General features: G+C 37.1%; 2 long non-coding RNA genes across 2 annotated transcripts; both read left to right on the top strand.

Moving 5' to 3' along the window:
* The first annotated feature begins 5,097 nt into the window (after window positions 1-5,097).
* Window positions 5,098-6,782, top strand: LOC130010807 (uncharacterized). Its single transcript, XR_008786084.1, has 2 exons — window positions 5,098-5,231; window positions 6,571-6,782. It is a non-coding gene; the product is annotated as an uncharacterized LOC130010807 (long non-coding RNA).
* A 3,627-nt stretch (window positions 6,783-10,409) lies between these two features.
* LOC130010806 (uncharacterized) lies at window positions 10,410-22,395 on the top strand. The gene is made up of 6 exons (XR_008786083.1): window positions 10,410-11,135; window positions 11,618-12,576; window positions 14,350-14,650; window positions 16,866-17,108; window positions 17,809-17,988; window positions 21,029-22,395. It is a non-coding gene; the product is annotated as an uncharacterized LOC130010806 (long non-coding RNA).
* Window positions 22,396-22,679: the final 284 nt, after the last annotated feature.

The raw sequence follows: 22,679 nt of genomic DNA, 5'->3' as shown, positions 1-22,679 counted from the left end.
ACATTCAAATTTCACGCCTAATACGACCGGATTGGATTACCAATTGGTTGGATGGCATTTGTTTTTGTTTATATCCGAATTCAGTAACCCCGGAAACCTATATTTCAACATATTATACATCTATATAGGCGACTATAGTCAAAATAATTCCCACTCACATTCTTACAGATATCACTCTAAAAGCGAAGTGCTTCAGAATTGGTCACGAGCTTTACCCAACTAAATAACTAGAAAATACCCCATGCCGGCCCACGCGATATTTAAATTTCCCAGTATGCTACAAATATTGAAGATTTATAATCCATCAAAAAACATTAGGTGAACTATATTTCCACATCAAGACTTATATAGTGGGATTTGTCAGCCGAACTTTGTCAGCATTACTGCTATATATTACATTGACTTGTCCCAGAAAAAAACCAACAACATCAAAATAGTCGGGCCCTTTCAACAACCAGCTAGGCCACGAACTGTCACTTACGGAAGACTATTAGGGTCGATCAAATGAAAAAAAGAAATCTGATTATATTATTATTACAAGATAGCTATTTTCTCATTACACGATACGGAGAAGCCCACGAGTAATTTATTTTAAGGTCGCCACAGACGGATTTGTCGAATAACTAGGTCAACGCCGTACTTTATTTTGTTACAAGATAAAGCAAAGCCCATGTAATCTGGGGACTGAGTGCGGGGGACTGAGTGCGGGGGGGGGGGCATTAAATGGGCACAACACCAAAACTGTGCGTAGAATACGTTGCCGAGTAGCAATCAGTCCGCCGTTGTGGCGTTTTCAAGATAAACGAGATCAAAGGTGAAAAAGGTCATTTGCACTGAAACTCCAACCATAAAACTATTCAATTGTTTTTCGGACAACTCGTTTCATTATGTAGCCTACGCGGCTTCCTCAAACAGAAGGTCTCGCGTTAGCCGCCGGTGTTGGCCGAAAAAGTTTCCAACGCGGTTTCATCTGGTCAGTGGTGCAGCAGATAGGATCTGGCAAGGACATTGTCTAGTCTTTATGAAGGAAGGAAAGCAAAGGTTCCGAGTACAAATTAACTCATTGTGTGCAGTATTGTGATCTCAAAGAAGTACCATTGTACTAGGGGGCCACGGTGGCTAGGTGGTTAATTTACACGAATGATCATTAATGATCGTTAATAAGATTACGACAGAAGTGTAATTCTAGATTATTAATTGGGAAAGCAAAAAATCCTTTAAAACATATACAGAAATAGCAATGGTTGGAAATAATTAATATTTAATATCAAAACGTAAATTATCCGGTAGAAAAAAAATGAAATATATTATATTATGACAGTATGACCAGTCAGTGTCAACGAGAATATGTGCTTCAAACTTTAATAAAAATCTTAAACATATAAATATACTGCATTTTTTGATGACTTTAAGCTAAAATATAATAGTGCCAAAATAGAACTATATTAAGGTAATAATGTGCAGAGAAAATGTTATATACATGTTAAGAATCAAACATTATCAATTCATAATCTCCTTGGAGTGACAATTGTTGAACATTGTTCACATGAAAATAGGCTTCAAACTTAAATGACAAACCTCTATGTCCCAAAATTTACTATATTTAGTGACTAACAAACAAAACAATAAAGATGTAGGTAAGATAGTTGTGTTAAATTATTTATCTCCAGAGAATTCTGCCTTAACAGGTTTACAATAGCCCTTTTCAGTGTTAAATTGTAAGAGCACTGGAAGAACAAGACTTTTATGATGTATAGTGTTAAAATAGAACTGGAAGGTAAAGGCTTGCATACCTGGCACAGTCAACAGTTTTAGGTCATTAACTGGGACACAGCGTCGCGCAGACGGCAGAAATCTAGTCTGCTACTTATTGTGTAAAATCTTATCAGCACGTAAATAAAAGCTAAGCTTTGTAATTGTTAAAACACCATGAATCCACTTTTAAATATAAATGATTAGAAAACGATAAAGTAACTAATTTTTGATTTTTAACTATGAATTGTAGTATTCGTATCGACTTAGATTACCCTTACTGAATATCAGATTAGAAACAATAGCTTTAAAATCATATGTACATACTATGTAAATTTGTGTAATTATATTTTGATTGAATTTTCGAAATGAATAGCACAACCTTTTAATACATATTTTAATTAACCTAATATTAAATATATTTATGAATTAATATATTGATCCATTGAATTATTGATTTATTATTTCATCAATGTGTTAATGTGTCTATGGTTCTGTATTTTGATTCAGAAATTTATTTCTTGTCTTTTCCTGTTTCTTGTTTTTAAAAATAAATAAATAAAATAAAATAAAAAAAATTAATGCTTTTAATTAACTAAGAATGTTTTGTGCTGTTCCATGATTAAAATGTATGTACAGTGTATTATGATTATATATTTATTGAATAAACATATTTACAAGAAAAAAAAAAGTGGGTAGGCGCTTGCTCGCTATCCTGGAGGTCGGGTGTTCGATCCCTGCATTGGCAGAGAAAGTTCAAACAGATTTTCCGACGTGGTTTCCCCTTTTCATTGGTTCAGAACGGAGGGCCTGACAAGGACAGTTGTCTAGTCCTTCGGGTGATACGACAAACCGAGGTCCCGTGTATACATTGGAATGCACATAAAAGATCCCTTGGCAGTTGGAATTCGTTATAAGAGTAGGCGATAGTGCTGCTGCCCGGGCAAAATTTCCAACATCATAGCACACTGTATGGCCAATGCCCGTCTTCATTAGCCCAGTATAAGAGGAGAACAGTAGGACGTTCAACCCCATTTCATTTCATTTCATTTGACGATCGTACTATGGACTAGGAACTGACCATTTTGTTGGATGAAATTTAAAAATCTAATTCACCAAATCGATCATCATTACAAAAGTCGGTAGGATAAAAAACATAGCCTCGATTATCCATTTCATGATTACTATGGTCTGGGTAAGTTAATTAATGTCTAATTAATAATTTAGATAACATTTCAGACCCAAAGAAAGACCTGAAATAGGCAGATTTAATGTGTGTTTAAATTAATGATTTAAACCAGTTTTGCATTTTAATATGGTCCTCCCTACCTAAGATTGGTATAGATATTCATACACACGAAAACCTAGCCCGCTTGTGGATATTTTCTCTCAAAGGTTGAAACGAGATATTGCGAAATTCTTTCCTTGATAAAAGCGAGATACCTCTTGTCGAAACGTCACCGCCAATACTCTTCTGCTTCGCTTGTACGCCATAAAATATGTCACGTGTTATTATATCTTGTCTAATCTTTTATCAGTATGTTTCGCAAGTCGTTTAGCTCTTAATCTACATATACTAGATCAACCCAATCTTAATTTCAGTTCATCAGGGTCTTTATAAATATTTGCCCCAACCCCCCTCCCTCACACACCCCGCCACCGAATCACAAGTTTAGTTAAAAAAAACAACAAAATAAACATAACAGTCGCTTTCTCTGAAGCCAGTCGCAATTTGTGGAGGGGGCATATACAGGTTTCATCGTGCAAATGATTTGAAATTTGTACACAGTCTTAAGATTCTCAAAAAATATATTCCTTGGAAGCTCTATGAAGTAGCACATTATTTGTATTTTGTGGGATACTACATGTACACATGATCATATGATTCATGAGATTTTAATGATAATATCAAGTATAAAGTCCAATATTATAAGTATTTTTAATATGCTACGTTTGCAACATTCCCTTGTTTCTATACATGTATATATTATTTCGCAACTCGTTTATCCAATATCAGATTGCTAAGTCGATGTGTGATCATCATTTATCTTAAAACACTCCTACACTTGCCTTCAACCTTGTGTCATCGCATATAAAAGATTACACAATATAGCTACTACATCAGTGCCACTCAATACTCCCTATAGCCAGTTGTGGGTCTTTTTATATTAATTTAATTACTACAGAGTTGGAAAAGATGTATTTTTCAAGTTTGTTTCTATTTTATATCTGTGTGTTGTTGGCCTGTCTACCGTTCTGCACAGGTAAGATCCATATTAAAAAGATATAAGCGATTTGAGTTTTTGACCTGTTCTAATTATTTTCATTGAACTCTATCTTTATATTGTGCATTTCGAATGGACAAATCAAACGAATCAATGCTGTCTGTTTTTGTTGTTCTTAGTGTTTTACGTCCGCTTTACCCGGGGTAAATCCACGAGGTTGAGAAGGCGCTCCTATCTCCAAGCCACATACAATCACACCAGGGATTGAAACCACAACCGTGCGTCAGAGGTGACCGGCCAGCTAGAGGTCGAAGCGCGGCACTCTAGACCACTAGACGCCGTGGTTGTTACTGTCCTTAAATGTTGCGTGGTTTCCAGGGAGTACGGGTAACGTTGTCGCAACGCATGGGCTTTACATTATAATCAATGAGACATGTGGTATGGATTTCATCGCAGTGAGTAGGATTGACTGCCCAATCTCTTCAATTATCTCCAGGTCGGTTTCCTTCCTCTATTTAAGACACTTACCTACACACAAGCGAAATCTTTCAATGAAATTATGACATTATTATGTTAGTTCTGAAATCACCTAGATTGTGTCGAATGGGCGTTAAATTTTCTGACACTTTCATTTCTCAAAATGTGATTGGAAGGATTATTGTACTAGAAACGACAGATTTTCTTCTAATGAATATATTTGTGTTTTCACAATACGATTGGATATAACTAAATTCAGTTAATGTTCTTTTAATGCGTGTCCTATCAACTGGGTGAATTGATGAAATGAAATGAAACGGGGTTTAACGTCCTACTCCGAACTGGGCTAATGAAAACGGGCCTACGTCATAACATGTGTTATGAGGGAAGTTTTGTCCGGACAGCGGCGCTACGGCCTACTCTTATATCGAAATCCAAGTCCTGCATCACTGACAAGGGTGAAGCATGCCGCCGGATAATTCCGATGTATTCTATCGGCCAACATCGGGATTGAAACCATGACCTCCAGGTTAGCGAGCCAGCGTCTTACTCACTTAGCCATGCCTAAGGAATACAATGGAAAATATAACATTCTCCCTTTCGAATTAATAGAGAATTTTATGGAAATATAATCATCTGTCCATTTTGTTATTCCAGGTTTAGTTTGTTACTCGTGCCCTTTCAACACCCCGATCAATAAATGTCGTTCTTTCAACAATCCATATGTTCCTACCATTCCAAATGTGACCTGTGACCATATAAAGACAACTGCTGATGGTATGTAGTATTACCCCCTCTTCTTTGGTCTCATGTTCCCCTGTCAAATAGAAAATAATCAAAGCCACTTGGTTAGGATGATATCATAGACCGGCAACTTATGACACTGTATGATGCACTAGAACAAAAACTCTAGTTTTGCCAAATCGAAATGATTCCACTAAGCAAACACTCAGATACATGTGGAACGGCAACCGTTAGGGTATTCCCCTTATATAAACTCAACTGGTCGGATAATAATTTGCTAGAAAATAAAGAACGGAATTTTATTAAGAAGTATCACTGGATAATTTAAATTGTTTGATGTTCTAAAATATATATTTGTATTTTATATTATAACGCCATATGACGTCATGTAATTCACTAGCTCTCATTAATTCACTAGCTCGACTCATCTCGCTTTCATTAACTGACTAGTTCCCTCTCATTAATTCACTAGCTCGACTCATCTCACTTTCATTAACTGACTAGTTCCCTCTCATTAATTCACTAGCTCGACTCATCTCACTTTCATTAACTGACTAGTTCCCTCTCATTAATTCACTAGCTCGACTCATCTCACTTTCATTAACTGACTAGTTCCCTCTCATTAATTCACTAGCTCGACTCATCCCGTTCTCATTAATTTACTAGCTCTCATTTCCCACCCACCCCACCTGTCTCTCTCGTGAACTCATGTATTTAAAATATTCGCTATCAATCTGATTTTAGGCAGGTGTACCATATAATGCCACACGCCACTTCAATTTCGACAGACAATTCTTCGACCACATCGATAAAGTGATTTACACTAGCAGGCCCGTAAATAGGGGGCGCGGGTGGAAAACTTATCGACCATAAAAACATTAGCTATACTTGTCCGTCAATTTTACAGCTCCCCCTGAGTACACTTTCCGCCCCCTCATTGCTCTGAGCTAGTTAAGCCCCTGTACACTAGAAGAATACTGATCGACTTGCAAACAAACTTTGATATTGTGACTCATTTAATTTAAACAGATAAACACCCCCTCGCTCCCTCTCCCTCTCTCTCTAGTTCATCCAGATTTTCTGGTGAGGTTCCCCCTTGTCTAGTCTTTCGGATGGGACACAAAAACGAGGTCCCGTGTGCACATTGTATAACACGTAAAATATCCCTTGACAGTTGTAATTCGATATAAGATCACTGTATGCCCTTCTTCGTTAGCCAATGCCCTTCTTCGTTAGCCAAGTTAGGAGGAGAACAGTAGGACGTTTAACCCCATTTCATTTTATTTCCCCCTCCCTCCCTCTCTCTCTCTCTCCCTCTCTCTCTCTCTCTCTCCCCCTGACCATAATTGACATCATTTTGTTCGTTTTACAGGTAAAGCACTCTGTAAAAAATATCCCGGTAAAGGCTATATTTTGATATGTACTAGTGGACCAGGATCAGAAATGACTTGTGAAAATAACTGTGGAAATAGCGGAGTCAGTCATCTATATGATCCCAATAAGCTTACACTCAGCATAATGTTGTTCATATCTTCAGCAGTTGTAACGAGATATGTTGATTAAATGAAAAAGATGGCATCGTTACTCGATCTGTAGTTTGTCATTAATTGTAATAAAGTCACCGGGAATTGAACAAATGGCAAAAGGGGTTAAACGTTCTATTTCGTCCGGACAGCGGCGCTACGGTTTGCTCATGTCGAATTACAAATAAACCAACTTGTACACGAAACGTCATGTTTTCATCCTATCTGGGCGCCTAGACGATGCTCGTTGCAAAAATCCGGCGTGGCTTCCCCTTGTCAGTGATGTAGGACGGAGAGCCTGACAAGTACAGCAGCCTATTCGTTAGGATGGAACAAAAACCGTGTTCCCGTGTACACATTTGCGTACACGTAAAAGATCCCTTGGCAGTTGGAATTCGATATAAGAGGAGACTGTGGCGCCGCTGTCTGGGGCAAAATTTCCTTCATAACACAATGTATGGAGTATACCCGTCGTAGTAGAACAATAGGCAATAGGGCGTTAAACCCCATTTCATTTCATGTTTTCGTTGCAAGGGCCAACAACCAAGGAAAAGGTTAAGGGAAAACTTAGGGTGCTAATTGTAAAAAGTGACAGATGTTATGGCTAGTTATCGTGCCATCTTGACATATGAAAACCGAATTGATTAAAATATCGACCCCCATGGTTGTGCAGATGGCACTCATATAAACTTATAGCTGGCCTGGGTTACGTAATATCCTTTGTGTTGTAAAGCAATCTGTACTGAACGCTTAATCTGACAATAGTCTGATGTGTAATCGTGTGAGATCCTTTGTCTAGTAGTGATATATAAGCATAAATCAAAGGGAGAATTTTTTTTTTTTTTTTTTTGTCTACGATATCACCTTAGGTGGAAGTGGACGTAAAACTCCAGAAACGAACGAACGAACGAAGGAGACATTTTCGACTAAAGGCCACGGGTTAAGGCTAGAACAAGGGCCATGTAAGTTGGTTGGAATGGCAACTAAGTATTATTTAATAATTCTTGTGCATGATATGTTTTAAAAAAATAAAGGTATTATAATATTGCAGTTTAAACTAGAGCCGATTCAAAAAAATAAAAGTGTAACATTAATCCGGAAATGAAATGAAATGGGGTTTAACGTCCTACTGTTCTGCTCCGAATTGGGCCAATGAAGACGGCGAACTCCTTACAGTGTGCTATGAGAGAAAATGAGCCCAGACAGCGGCACTGCGACCTACTCTTATATCGAATTACAACAGTCAAGGGATCTTTTACGTGTACACATTGCCTCGGTCTTCCGTCCTGCATCAATGACAAGTGGGGAACCACGCCGGAAAATCTGGATGACCTTTCTCGGCCAATGCAGGGATTGAACACGCGACCTCTAGACTGGCGAGCCAGCGTCTTACCCACTTAGTAACCGTGATCCCCACATTAATCCGGAACCCCCTGGTTAGCCAGTCCCTATCTTACTCAGTGAATCTCAACAATTCCTATTGATGTTTAACTTTTGTTGAAACTTTTGCTCGAGCTATACAGCGTAACTAGTGGTGTTGTATATGAGTCAGGAAATACTTACTCTTTCTAGAACATCTGATGTCACTCTTTGTCTCCAGATCCTAATTCATTAAATACGTGTTAGCCGTGACAATTGTCCATGTAATGTAGAAGACATAACGTGGAGGGGCGGGTGGTATACAGTGAACTATATACGGGTGTGATGTATTGAAATGGGACTGTACCATTTGTTATAACCACATTACGCGTAAGCCGTGACAATTGTCTATGTAATGCCGGAGATATAGCGTGGAGGAGCGGGTGGTATACTGTGAACCATATACGGGTGTGATGTATTGAAATGGGACTGTATCATTTGTCATGACCACGTTACAAATCATGGCGGTCATTCAGGTCTATTTACAGAGTAGGTAGTTGTCTCTCTGTAGAATGATGGATTTCGTATCGTCACCCCAGAAGTCTCATCAACCATGTTTGTAGTAATCATACTGCGACGGAACAACTGGATGTACTGTATAGCAGGAGTTGCCAGTCGATACACATGTTCCAGATTTCTAACATGTAACTGACTTCATAGAACAGAAAATTAATCGTAGAAATGGTAATCGGACTCGACAAATCAACGGTTTAAGTCAACAATAACCTGTGGGTGTTTTTGGAAGTCACGCTAACAAACACGTTACATACACACGTGCTGTAAAATCCGAAGCTATACGGGAAAAATCACAATTGGAACATTATAGGATATTTGATCCCGATTGTACGCGAGGTTCTTACATAGAGATCTGAATCTTAGATCATAGATTAACGTAGCCCGTCTCTGTTGATCAGGGTTACTAAATGAAGACGGGCATAAGCCAAATAGTATGCTTTGAGGGAAAGTTTGATCTGACAACGACGATACGGCCTACTCTTAAATCGATTTTCAACAGTTACGTTACACAAACGGTTGTTCGCCCGGTTTAAGCGATTAGATACTATCATTGTCGGGCCCGCCGCCCACAATTGGATCGGGAGTTCTAAGATATGATATTGCTATCACTTGGTTCATTGTTTAGACACTATTTTTCAATATGTGATAAGATATACCGATAACGATATGTCTCGGCGACAAGTTGGCCGCTGTGCAATACAATGTAGCTACTGAACTGAACTTGTAGGAGGCTACAGGATAACCCAAAGCAAGGCATTGTGTTATAATTGCCCTGTAGGGTTATGGATAACTTTAATTCATGTTTCTGGTTTATTTTCTATTTGTTTATCTGTCGGTGTAATAACGCAGGTAAGTAGATTTTCTTTATCAATCAAATTTCAATTATTTATTCTAATCATTGATGGCGGACTCTTTACCACAAAAAAGGTACGTAGCTTATATTTATCAAAATTCAATTGTGTATAATAAACATGCAGTGTTGAAAGTGGAAATTGTCCCTAATGGATTTTCTTACGAATAGTCCAGCAAACTAATATAACGTCCAGACACTTATTTTTAAACCAGTTCAAAATTGCCGGGGTTTTTAAGACAATATCGTATTGCGTTCACACGTACTATAAGCCAAACCAGTTTTATTATTCTCACCTCTTCTGTCGGAAGTTAGAGTTAACTACACATGGGTAGCTTCGTATTCTTTATTCGGTTCTCGCACGCGTTCTATAACACTGGCACTGCCTGACCCCGATATTTTCCCAGGAATGTAACTTAATGCGGAGTGCGCATGCTCAAATCGAGCTGGAGTCGTTTTTTTTAAGCCAACCCGTTCAAACGGCCATGGTGAACCAGTTTAAAATAAAAAGCCTTCTCGAAGACAGGTCGTGAGGTGGGGTTTATAAACTGGTTTATTTGCCCCACATTTGTGTTCAGGCGACAAAGTTAAACTGGTTTAACGATCCCCGGTTTTTTTGTGCATGCTCTCCAGATAAGAATATGAGATCACCGTTTGATATGACTTGTGGAATATGTCTAGCCTCCTTCTTCGAGTCCCTTATGGTACACGATTCGTGTACCGATGGTAAAAGGTTTATTTTGTCTTAAATATTAGCCCATCTTTTCATGGTAAGATCACAACATCAATATTGAATTAAATTGACAAATAATCCGTGTTTTCAATGTCGAAGGGGGGGGGGCTGAATGGTTAGCGTGCGCGCGCTGTATCATAAAGTCTGTCATTGAGTCGACTGGCGTGGTTTCGAATCCCCGGTTGTACGTGACAAGGAGTAGGGTCGCTTGTCCAACCTCGTGGGTTTTCTCCGGGTCCTCCGGTTTCCTCCCACTGCTAAAGACCCCTATGCGCCAGCGAATTATTGAAATAAAATTAAACCATATGTTAGTCCCGAAATGACCTAGTTTGTGTCGAGTGGACGTTAAACCCCATTTCTCTCTCTCTCTTCAATGTCGAAGACTTTGGGTGATATTGCGTTAGAGACTTAGCTACTTTAAGTACTATGCTAATACTGTACGCGGATGTGAGCTCGAGTGTTGTTTCAATATATTGCGCAATGTCTTAAGCTCAAGGCCATCAAATAACTTAAAATACAGACACTCGCACCTATTTTTCTTGCGATATCACCTCGGTGGAAGCGGACGTAAAATACAACCTACTTTTCAATGAAATACGTCACACTAGTCCAGTGTATTCACCTAATATAGATAATGTACGATTGGCAAGTTGAACATGGTTAGATCTATTTGGCAAGGTCAAACGCATATTTTTCTCAAGGTCACGAGATGTAAATGGGGCTATTACGAAATCATATCGTTATATTTCGTTTATATTCCATTATTCGTATTATTTCAGTTTTGTCATTAGACTGTTCTATCTGTGCCAATAACTCAACATTTTGTGATGATTATAACTATACAATATCCACATATAAACCAGATATCTTCTGCAGTGACTTCAACAAAACAAGGGGTAAATACACAACATTTACTGAAACTGAAATGAAGTAGACGATCATACATATTGGTGTGTGCATATAAATGGGGTTATCTTCAAGAAACACGTGGACACTGAGGTGGATCAAGGCTGCTTGTGCCCTCCCTCACAAAATTTATAAACGAATTCCTTAGCATTTAACTCGTCCCCACAAAAAAGTTGTTGGGTTATTTATCTCACTAATCCATTACCAAAGCCCCGCTGGGCAGATTATTTATCCCGGAAATTTCAAAATCTGTGCCCAAAAACAGCAGGCATAGCACACTGCATGGCAGATGTCCATATTTATTAGCTCGGTTGGTACTGTACAAGAAACCCCTTTCCGTTTCCAACATTTTGCACACACAATAATAATAGGGAACATAAATATCTTGATCTAAATAATGGCCAACTAATCCCATGTTTTGCTCAAGTACGTCTCCTTCTGTTATTTCTATATTTTAAGGTCTATTTTTCAGGTTTCTCTTTATGTATTGAATATAGAACAGTTGGGGGTTATACCGTTATATGTGATATAAACGGTACATCAAAACAATGTGATGACACATGTGGAACCAATGGAGAAGTAGATGGTAATTAATAGTTTTCACATTGTAAATAGTAAAGTAAATGAATAGTATTGATATAGCAAAGTTTGAATGGAACTATGCCAAGTAAATGAATAGTGCTGATATAGTAACGCTAATGTACTAAAATGAACTATGCCAAGTAAATGAATAGTACTGATATAGTAAAGCTTGTGTACTGAAAGGAACTATGCTAAGAACAATTTATAATTCCGTGAATTCATGGTTCATTGATAAAGCTGTGTTCCAATTTTCATTTACAAATATTTATTTAAAACACGCAAAATTATTAAGTTATCATATCGCATCCCTTCTAGTGTGTGTCATTGCTACTATTATGCAAATCAATAGCAAAAATTGAAGACATGCTTGGACAGGAATTAGTTATGGTACAGCTTTCATGAGCTCTCTGTGTTTCCTATCCCTTTCAGTCCTAAAAATAAATGAAATGCCTAAAACCTGACATTAGCTGATTATACTGAGTGAATGTTGAACCCAGTGCTGGATTTCCCTAGATCAATGGAGCCTCCGCTCAAACTGTATTGTATTTTAGAAACACGGTAGTCTTAAACACCTGTTAGCGTCATCGGCTGCCCGTCTCGATTAGGTTTTTCTCCCGGGATGAGAGGTCCGGATCGAGTACACAGTCTCACGCATATTCCGCCGAAGATCAGAAAATTTTTTGGGATTTTCAAAAAATAAAGTTCTTCTGTGATTATTTTCAGGGTACAAATGTGACGCCTGTGCATATAACACCGTGCCTATTAATGCATGCGGTAAATCTAGCAACCCAATTATTGTTGGTATTCCTGATTCAGATGTAATGTGTGACAAGCTACACAAAGCGCAAGGTATATGTTTACAATATTCTGGTATAACAATACTGAAAGCGGGAACTATCATATCGACTATCACAGCATTTTATTGAAAAATATATTGTTTCCAAAACGGATATCTTGCTCCGTTCACAGACTAGTAAATCTCTTTTTCTTCAAAAATGCAAAACGGAATCCATAAAACGTACTTTTCATTATTCTGCATGTCTTTTATAGAACAATCTGCCTTTTGAAATAAAGATGTGTAAAAATGTTGAAAATTTTAAGATTAAACTGAAAACTCATTTATTTTGCACACTGAAGGAACCATAATATTCAACTGATGACATACTTATTATTTTTAACTTGCAACTGCATTCTATTTTATTTTGTGTGTAATTATAGTGTTCTTCCTATATTCTACTTGTATAATGTATATGTTTTGTAGTTTGGGAGTGACTTATCAAACTTCCCACTTTAAAATGTTATTGCATTTCTAATGATTTTAAATTTATCCTGATATTTATCCTGATATGTCTTTGTAGTTTAGGAGGGACCTATGGAAGATTAGTTTTTTTGCAAACTAAATACGTTGCCTCATTAAATAAAGTTTGTATTATTATTATTATTATTATTATAATGATTGTTGAAAGTCCTGGTCCAGATCAAGACAGTACATGCTATTGATTTAGTACGTCATTCAGGTCGATATCTAAAAATAATATATCCAACTTGTAATATCTTAAAGTGTCTTAAAAGACTCCCCTTCGTCACAAATTGGTTTGCCAGTGTAGTCTCATTTGCCTATTATTTATTTTTCAGATCGTGTAGACTATTCGTTGTGTAAGCAATACCCCAATACAGGGTATAGTGTTAGATGCGTTGTGGGCGGAGGAGTCACCAAAACATGCCGAAATACTTGTGGTACAACTGGGGGTAGTGATCGAACTGTGTCAACTCTCAATATGATGTTATTTTTATTTCTTGTATTCTATTGTATATTTAACAGATAATATTTATACTTTACAATTTAACACCGAGCTGCTGGATAAAATTTGATTAAGCTTACGCCTTTAAATCTGGATACACTAAAATGATCAAAATTGGCACATATCTCTTTGGGAACTACCCGTTTGCAAAAGTGCATTAGCCACTCGAAAATCCAAGATGGTGGCAATTTTCAAGGTGGTCGACATTAAATTTTGCATGGATCCTTAACATATTAATTGTTGACATAAAATATAAGCGTAGATAGGCGTGATGGGACGGTCCGTGTTCAGTTTGTGTAATTTGTTGTTTACTCGCTGTCCATTGACCATAAATATCGACTGCAAACTTCTTTTTCCGCGTTTCATCACAAAGTCTGCCGTCTGTACAAGTTTCTAACAGATCTCACAACTGCTTTTCGATCAGAAAAACACGAAGAAAGACTGCAAGTTTGTGATGCCATATGCGCTCTGTCCTCATTTTTTTCAGGGAATACAATATTTTGCTAGTAAGACTTGATGACCCTAATTTTTACAAATATCTTTTATGTAAATACAATAACGTTTATATTAAAACAATATACCAACACTATAAAGTAATATCACATAAACACTTCCACGGTAATGCATCGTTAAACTTGTTAATTATTTTACATCGATGTATTAATATCACATTTTCTGTTAATAAATCAAGCATAAGTAATGTGTACACGCTTTAATTACTTGTATGTAATATTTATAATAAACCTGTCACAATAAAACCAAATTGTGGAGATCGTTAATTAGCGTGAAAATATATTTTTTTTTTTCGGTCCTTCAAAAGCCATCAATATACGGAAAATAGGGGAGGGCTTATCGCTGACAACGAGGACCCACGTATAGGCCCTATCCCGGAATGACAGCTGTCAATCTGTAATTGTGAACATGTAAACTGATGTCGGAAGCCAATCTCGTCCCTAACCACACCTAAATAAAGATGTTGAATATTTTTCTCGCCGTCTACTGAAGCCAATCTCATCCTTAACGTCGAGAGGTACGATATATCAATCACAGACTAACACCAACTAAACACAGATAAAGAAAGATGTTTATTATTTTGCTGGCCGTCCTCGTCTTAATTAATGGTAAGTACCAGATTGTTATTGTTGATCAATTGTAAAATCATGATACACTAGAATACAGAGGGAGAGAGAGAGAGAGAGAGAGAGAGAGAGAGATGGGGTTTAACGCAGACTCGACACAAACTAGGTCATTTCGGGACTAACACATCGTTTAATTATATTTCAGTTATTCGCTTCCGCGTATGTGTCTTTAGCAGTGGGAGGAACCGGAGGACCCGGATAAAACCCATGAGGTTGGACAGGCGACCCTACTCCTTGTCACGCACAAACGGGGAATCGAAACCCCGCCAGTTGAGTCAATAACAGACCTTATGACAAATCGCGCTTACCATTCGAAAACTCCCGTCCTCCCCCCCTCCCCCCTACAAACATAGAACATACCGATATGGAATGATACGTAACACCGAACTTTACAAAAAATAAGCTTACGCGAACTCCGTCACTTCACGTTAATGATATATCAAGTATTACAATAGGGTGTAATTATTTTCATCTTGGCATACTATAGGCATTTGCCTCTGCGATTTCCAAATTCAAGAGTCAGTATAAGGTCACAAAATGTGGTACATGGGAGAGTTTCCGGTAAAAATGTCAAAAGTGAAAAAGGTGATGGCAAGATTAGCCAGTGCTGCCTCAATTTCTACAGGGCTGGACCTCCGTCCGTGATTAGACATATTCGAATATATGGACAGACTATTCTATCACTCCAGTGACGCATACCACGACACGCGAGATTCGAAATGAAATTAAATGAAATGGGATTCAACCTCCTACTGTTCTGCTCCGACCTTGGCTAATGAAGATGGGCATACGCCATACAGTGTGCTACGGCCTAATCTTATATCGAATTCCAACTGCCAAGGGATCTTTTTACGTGCACGCCAATGTGTACACGGGACCTCGGTTTGTGTCCCATCCGAACGACTAGACAGCTGTCCTTGTCAGGCCCTCCGTCCCGCATCACTGACAATGGGGAACCACGCGGAAAATCTGGATGAACTTTCTCGGCCAAGCAATGCAGGGATCGAACAACACGATATTCGAGTTGAAACATTGGAAGACCAAACAGCTTTTTATTCAGTGTTCTTAATTCTTAGTTCTTAATTCATAGTCCTTAAATCTTATTTCTTCACTTGTTATCGTATTTCGACATTGGTGTACTAAAATTAACATTTGTATTGTAAAATCAATATATGTTTTACAAATGAGACATTTGTCATATCAGATTTGTAAAATGTATTTTTGTTTCATTTAATTTTATATTAATATAAAGACAAACTTTATGTCAGTAAATCAAAATAAATAATCAACATTTACATCATAAACATACAACGAAAAACAAATCACGAAAAACAAATTTCTAAACAAATCTCCAAATACAAATCTTGCAAAACATTTCTCCAAAAACATTTCTTCAAAAACATTTCACGAAAATCATTCCTCGAAATTCATCGAACCGGAACATTGTGACTACATACGCGGAAATCAACCTGGAATAGAATAAGTCACCATACAACAAAGGGAAATCGAGCAAACATATATATAATAAGAAATATAGCTCGATAACCGTAACTGTAGTAAAATCAGAGATCGTGTGCGTGTTATATATATATATATATTTTTAATCTGATCTAGCAATAAATAAAATAAATTTCGTAAGACAAACGAAAGGGGGATTTAGGGACACCATAAACACTTATTTAGAGATGGACAGTCCTAGGAATTTATGTTTTATTTATATATAACATGATCATCATTTATGTCAACATAATCACATTTTCCACCAATTGTAGACATTGGACAACTCATATCTCGCAAACGCCCCCAGATTCGGAATCTACGCAAAAAACTGGTCTAGAAAAACTTGGTCTCATAAATTCACATCTGGGGTAGCGATTCCCTCCCATCAGCCACCGAACTACAACGTTTACCTAATTATATAATTTCCGGGCGTAACCCGAACATATGGCATTATATACTACTTCTTTTTTGTTTGTTTGTTTGTTGGTTTTTTTTTGGTTTTTTTTTTTTGGGGGGGGGGGAGGGTTTGTTTTTGTTTGTTTTTACAACGTCTCTAATGTAGTTTGTCTTGTTCGCAGGTTAGCTTGTCGGTTTTGTTTTGCGTATATTCCACTTTCTATTCCCCGAATGTGATATAGATATTTTGTATATGTTTATTCTGAATCTTCTTACCATGTATGTTTTGTATCTGTTACAGTTAATGTACCCGTATTTGGTCTCTACAAGTTATATAGAGGAAACATAATCCCAGAAGATGGATATATTGTCAAGCGGCATACAGTCATAACCCGGACCCAGTGTGCATTAATTTGTTTTAATACACCAACCTCGTGCCGATCATTCGCCTACCACTCGATAAATAAAGAGTGCTGTGAGCTATCCCCGAGTTTCATACCAATACAGAAACCAACAACGGGCGTTGGCTGGGAATACTGGGGAGGTAAGAAACGCCCACAATTGCCGTGAGATATTTGATGCACACTAATTTTTTATTCTTCCTCCTTTTGGGGTCCTTTTGTTTTAGTAGCCTAGCACTCAGGTTCTAATCAGAGCTTCTGTCCAGTGTTGATTGCCCCTCTATCAGATCTTCTTTTGTTTGTCGTTAATACCTTATTGATATACAACACCGTATTATGTAGTTTCATACCTTTTCCATCTTCAGTATTCCAGTCGATGCTAACAGTAGGACGTTAAACCCCATTTCATTTCTTACCTTAAGGCTTTTAATTACATGCTTTTTCTTGTTATACTTAAATTAATGTTATTTATCGTTATGCCTGAAAGGTTACTTATCCGTTTGGCATACCCTGTATATATTGTACGCAGGTATCTTGTCTATCAACATATATTCTGAGAAATCACCCTTATAGGCGAGAAATGTACATATGTGTATTTACAATAAAAAGGGTGAATTTGATCGTAGTAAACTATATGCGGACGGAAAATACTATGTCACTTGTTTGTTCGAATTAATGAAATGAAGTTTAACGTACGACTTGTCTACTCACATTGACCTTCTGGCAATATTATTCCAGTTTCGTTGCATGACAAAAAGTCGGAATTATTTTTTCGTTAAAGCATTGAATAACAAATCATATTGTTTACATATTCCATAAAGCTAAGCCATATTTTGCTTTCAGTTTGTTCACGGAGAGATTCGTGTATAGAAGATGAAATAGATGGAAGGTGTTTTTGTCTGAAGAAAAAAATACGAAAAGTGAACAATGCTAAAACTTACTGCGAATCACGGGGCGGTAATCTAGCCATATTAAACACCACCAATTCATTTGAACGTGTTGAAAGCCTATTGTTAGAAGAGGGTTAGTATATTATGCTAAATCATTTGCCTAGCCCAATTTTATTAAATGAAAAAATAATAATACCCTTCTCAAAATTACCGAAATATACGTTTCTTGATTGTTTTTCGAGCATTTAGGTTAAGACTACTTTTTTTTATACATTTCACCGATGTGGTTACATGTATAGTTGCATTTTACTACATATGCTTACATTCGTATTTCGTGTAGGATATAGCAGATCATGACTCATGCTGGCATTACACAATGGTTTCTTTGGGTTGTTTTCCTGATTGTTTTCAAATTTGAGTGAAGTCTGTGTCACTACAGACCCGGGACTGTACAGCGCAGTGGATCCATCCACTTTTTTAAATTGTTTGTCTGTTTGTGTTTTCCTGAGTATGGTGTCTTGTCCGTGTATTTGTTTTTGTGTAAATTTTGTGTGGTGCAGTCCCCCTGCACTTACTATTGAAGAGCTAGATTTGTTTATTGGGGGGCTTCAAATGCTATAAATTATAATTATATATTTATGTACATGAAAAGACCATAATAAAATCTCTAGATGACCTATATTTAAATGGATATAATCTCCTGCGAGTTTTAAGAATTTATGTATATTTAAATAAAGTGGGGTTGGATGGCCGAATGGTTAGCACGCGCGCGCTTTATCATAAGGTCTGCCATTGAGTCAAATGACGTGGTTTCGATTCCCCGGTTGTAAGTGACAAGGAGTAGGGTCGTCTGTCTAACCTCGTGGGTTTTCTCCGGGTCTGCAGGTTTCCTCCCACTGCTAAATACCCTACCCGCAAGCACATTATTGAAATAAAATTGAATCATTTGTTAGTCCCGAAATGACCTAGTTTGTGTCAGGTGGACGTGAAACCCAATCTGTCTGTCTGTCTGTCTGTCTGTCTGTCTGTCTCTCTCTCTCTCTCTCTCTATTCCAGTAAAATCGTTGATTTAGGAACTAATTTGTCGGTTAACTAGCTTCGAGTCTGTTTTCAACCGGAACTAATTGTACACAGTGTAATTTACTAATTAAAACAAGAATCACAAGCACATGTTCACACAGATTTAAACGTATATATTATCCAAACAAACAATCCAGAAACGCAATCACCGTCTACCTCGTTACCCAGCAAACGCGAAGCAAAAAAAACCCAATAGTTTTACCCTTCCGTGCACAGAATTAGTGAAATAATTCTGGCCTGATTGATTATCATTAATTACATCATTAAATACAAGATCAATTGAACGTAGATATTCAACCGTTCTCATTAACGAGTCAAATCCATACATTACAGGTTATGATACTGTCGCTTTAACGTTTGACTGCTAAATTGTTTAAATTATTAAAAGCAGTTCTACAATTAGCTTTGTTTCTTATAAAAAATAACGCATGCAGATATTCTAATCTTAAAAACACATCAACGGCACAATCTGATTAAAATACAATCCTAATGGCACGGTAATATTTTATGATTCAAATTTGCTTATCACAAATGGTAGATCAGGCTAATTGAATACCTTATAAACCCTTGTTATTTGTAGTTACTTATATAATGAGAGCCACTGTGGCTCAATGGAAACAGGTGCTGTCTCGCTAACAAGGCGATCTATGTATTGGCCGAGAAAATTCCTCGGGATCTAGCCGCGTGGTGCAGGACGGGGGCGTGTCCAGTCGCTCGGATGTGACGAAAACAGCGGTCTCATGTAACCTTTGGCGCACACGAAAAAGGCGCCTTTATAGTTCTAATTCCAAATATGAGTAGACCGTAGTTCCGCTGTCCGGGTAAAAGGTCATTCATAGCACACTGTATGGCGTATACTCGTCTTCATTAGCCCAGTCGGTGCAGAACAGGCACGACGTTAAACCACATTTCATTTCACTTTGCAGAATCGTGATATTATAGATGATACCTTAAAATCAACATTTATACCATTCTAAATAAAACACAGATCCCATTTCGTTTTACTTGTCTTCACTACACTAGGATCCGGAAGAGTTGTTATCATTGACACGTTTTGAATGGCTTGAGGAATTAGCCAATGAAACGATCTGTTACGGCGAGCTTTCGGCGTTGTCAGCACGGGACTGTTAGTAATCCACTAGTAACATCAACGTTGATTGGTTAAACACATGACTGACTTCATCGAGTCAAAGGCCGCTCGTATGACCTCTGACGCGACCTATCGCTATAACCGGTCAGATCTTCATGTAGTGTAGGCCATCGAATTTAAAGTATAAACAAACGACACGAAATATAGATCTATATTTTAATTAGATTGCATTTATACCAAATGTGATATGAAACTGCATACCTTTGGTCGTTTAATATTGTTCCGTTGAACAAATCCAAATACTCATTACCCCAAATTTAAATACTGTAGTAGCATTGGGAGAAGTCAACAGTATTTGAAAATTTTAAGTATTCGAACCCGGCTCCCAAGCAACATGCTAACACATTCGGTTTGAAACCAATCAAAAAAGATGTTAATTAATTCCATTGAACGTTAAGTTTATTGACTGACTATTTGGAATTCATGTCGTACTGGGCTGTGGGAAAGATGCTGGAGTTGTGAGAAAACAATTGTTGAGTAGCTATAGGGTTAATCATATTGACACTAAAATGTAAAACTGGTTTAAATCATTAATTTAAACATACATTATGCAAGAGCTAAATCTGCCTATAGCAGGTCTTTCTTTCAGCCTGAAATATTTTCTTAATTATTAATTAGACATTAATTAACTGATCCAGGCCATAATCAACTCTCGATGGCATCAGTTTTCTCCGATATTAAATAGATTAGGACGATTCAGACATATTTTAATTTAAGTTAAAAATGGAGGAGCGAGACTTAGCTTCGAACAACCAGTACAGTCGTTGAAATTATTGCACACATCTTGTCAAACCTTCAAAGGCTAATAACTTCGCTCGCAGTAAAGTAATTTGAATGAAAGTTTCAATTTTTTAATTTTACATTATCTGTTTTCGAACTATAGCTAACTCTTTACCTAAATGTTACATAATACCACTTACGCAATTGTTGTTTTATTTTTCAGGAAAAGATCTTACAAATGTAGCAATTGGTGCCAATGATGACGCTGAAGAGGGCATTTTTCAATGGAATGATGGCACACCAGTAAATACTTTTGGTAAATTGAAAATAACACTAACTGGCCCTGGTTATATAGAGAACTGTCTATCAGTAAGGTTGGGGAAATCTGATTTCACATATGATGATATAAATTGTGATATTAATCTGTTTCCTTTTATTTGTGAAATGAAAATGTAACCGACTGATCTACAATTTCCAGCTAAAAAATATTAAAGTTAACCAATAATGTTAACGGAGAGGGGTTGTACATAGGCTAAATCTGTTCCCCCATTCCCAATTAGATATCCTGAATAAAAATATTGTTTAGAAAACTTTAAATTTATCAATATATAATACTTACATCAAAATAAAGAGTTGATATATTTCTATCGATTTCTGATGGCATATGTTCCCTCCGATTTTACAGATATTTCTATATTAAATGATTTAATTCCGTTTTGTTTTAATGTCGATTGTTTATAAGGGCATTATGGATGATTAGATAACGATAATAGTTAAAAACTAGATAATGTAAAGGGAACATGCTGACAATTTCAGTCAAATTGCTCCACTCTGAACCGAGATATTAGCGGCTGAATGTTAGGCCTACCCTTGATTAGTATTGCTAAACTCGGTACGATAAAAAAAAAAACAAACATAGTCTCGATTATCCATTTTTGCATTTATTCATCAATGAGCGTTGAGTAGCAGATCGAATTCAAACCCAGTGAAAATCGAATACATAAGATGGCATCGAGAGTTAATTATGATCCGGTACAGTGGTACACACAAACTATAAACGTTAATTATGATCCGGTACAGTGGTACACACAAACTATAAACGTTAATTATGATCCGGTACAGTGGTACACACAAACTATAAACAAAGTGTTTTAACTATTTCTGGAATAATATCACCTTTTTCAGCGCGTTTGCCTGCCTTTAGTATAGACATTGCTATCTGTATTTCTGAAACTGTAATTTCATTATCAAGGTAGGGGACGCCATTATGATATAGTATATAAATATAGGGTTTTTTTTTTCATTTATAAATGAAGTGCCATGAGATTGAAAAACATTTTTAAATTTATGTTCATTGAAATCAGACAAATTCAGCTGGGAGGAATGCTGTGGTGCATCTATACCATTTTTTATAAAGTTGCATGTTTCTCCAGAATCCTATAGGGCTGTAGCCTTTTTATATTATTTTAGCCCAGACCTGTATCTGTACAATATGGTAGCATGTTTTTTTTTAAATAGGGGTATATTTATATTAGCTCGGCTGTGGTCAGTTTCTGCTTCAATAAAATATTTGTATTCTTTATAAATTCATTTCTGGGATAAACACAATTCTTATTAAACCATGTATTTTTTTAATTATTACGGGGCTTGTGGTAGAATGACTCTGGGTTGTTTTCTGGAGCTAATAACACAACTAAAACAACTTTGAACGAATGAAATGCAATGGGGTTTAATGTCCTACTGTTCTGTTCCGACTGGCCTAATAAAGACGGGCATACGTCATACAGTGTACTGTGAGGGCAATTCTGCCCGGACAGCGGTGCTAAAGCCTACTCTTATACCGAATTCCAACTGCCAAGGAATCATGTATGTGT

The sequence above is a fragment of the Patella vulgata genome, chromosome 2 (assembly GCF_932274485.2).
Source record: "Patella vulgata chromosome 2, xgPatVulg1.2, whole genome shotgun sequence".
Lineage (NCBI taxonomy): Eukaryota > Metazoa > Mollusca > Gastropoda > Patellidae > Patella > Patella vulgata.
The sequence above is the reverse complement of the archived record's forward strand: the minus strand, read 5'-3'. Positions and strand labels throughout refer to the sequence as shown.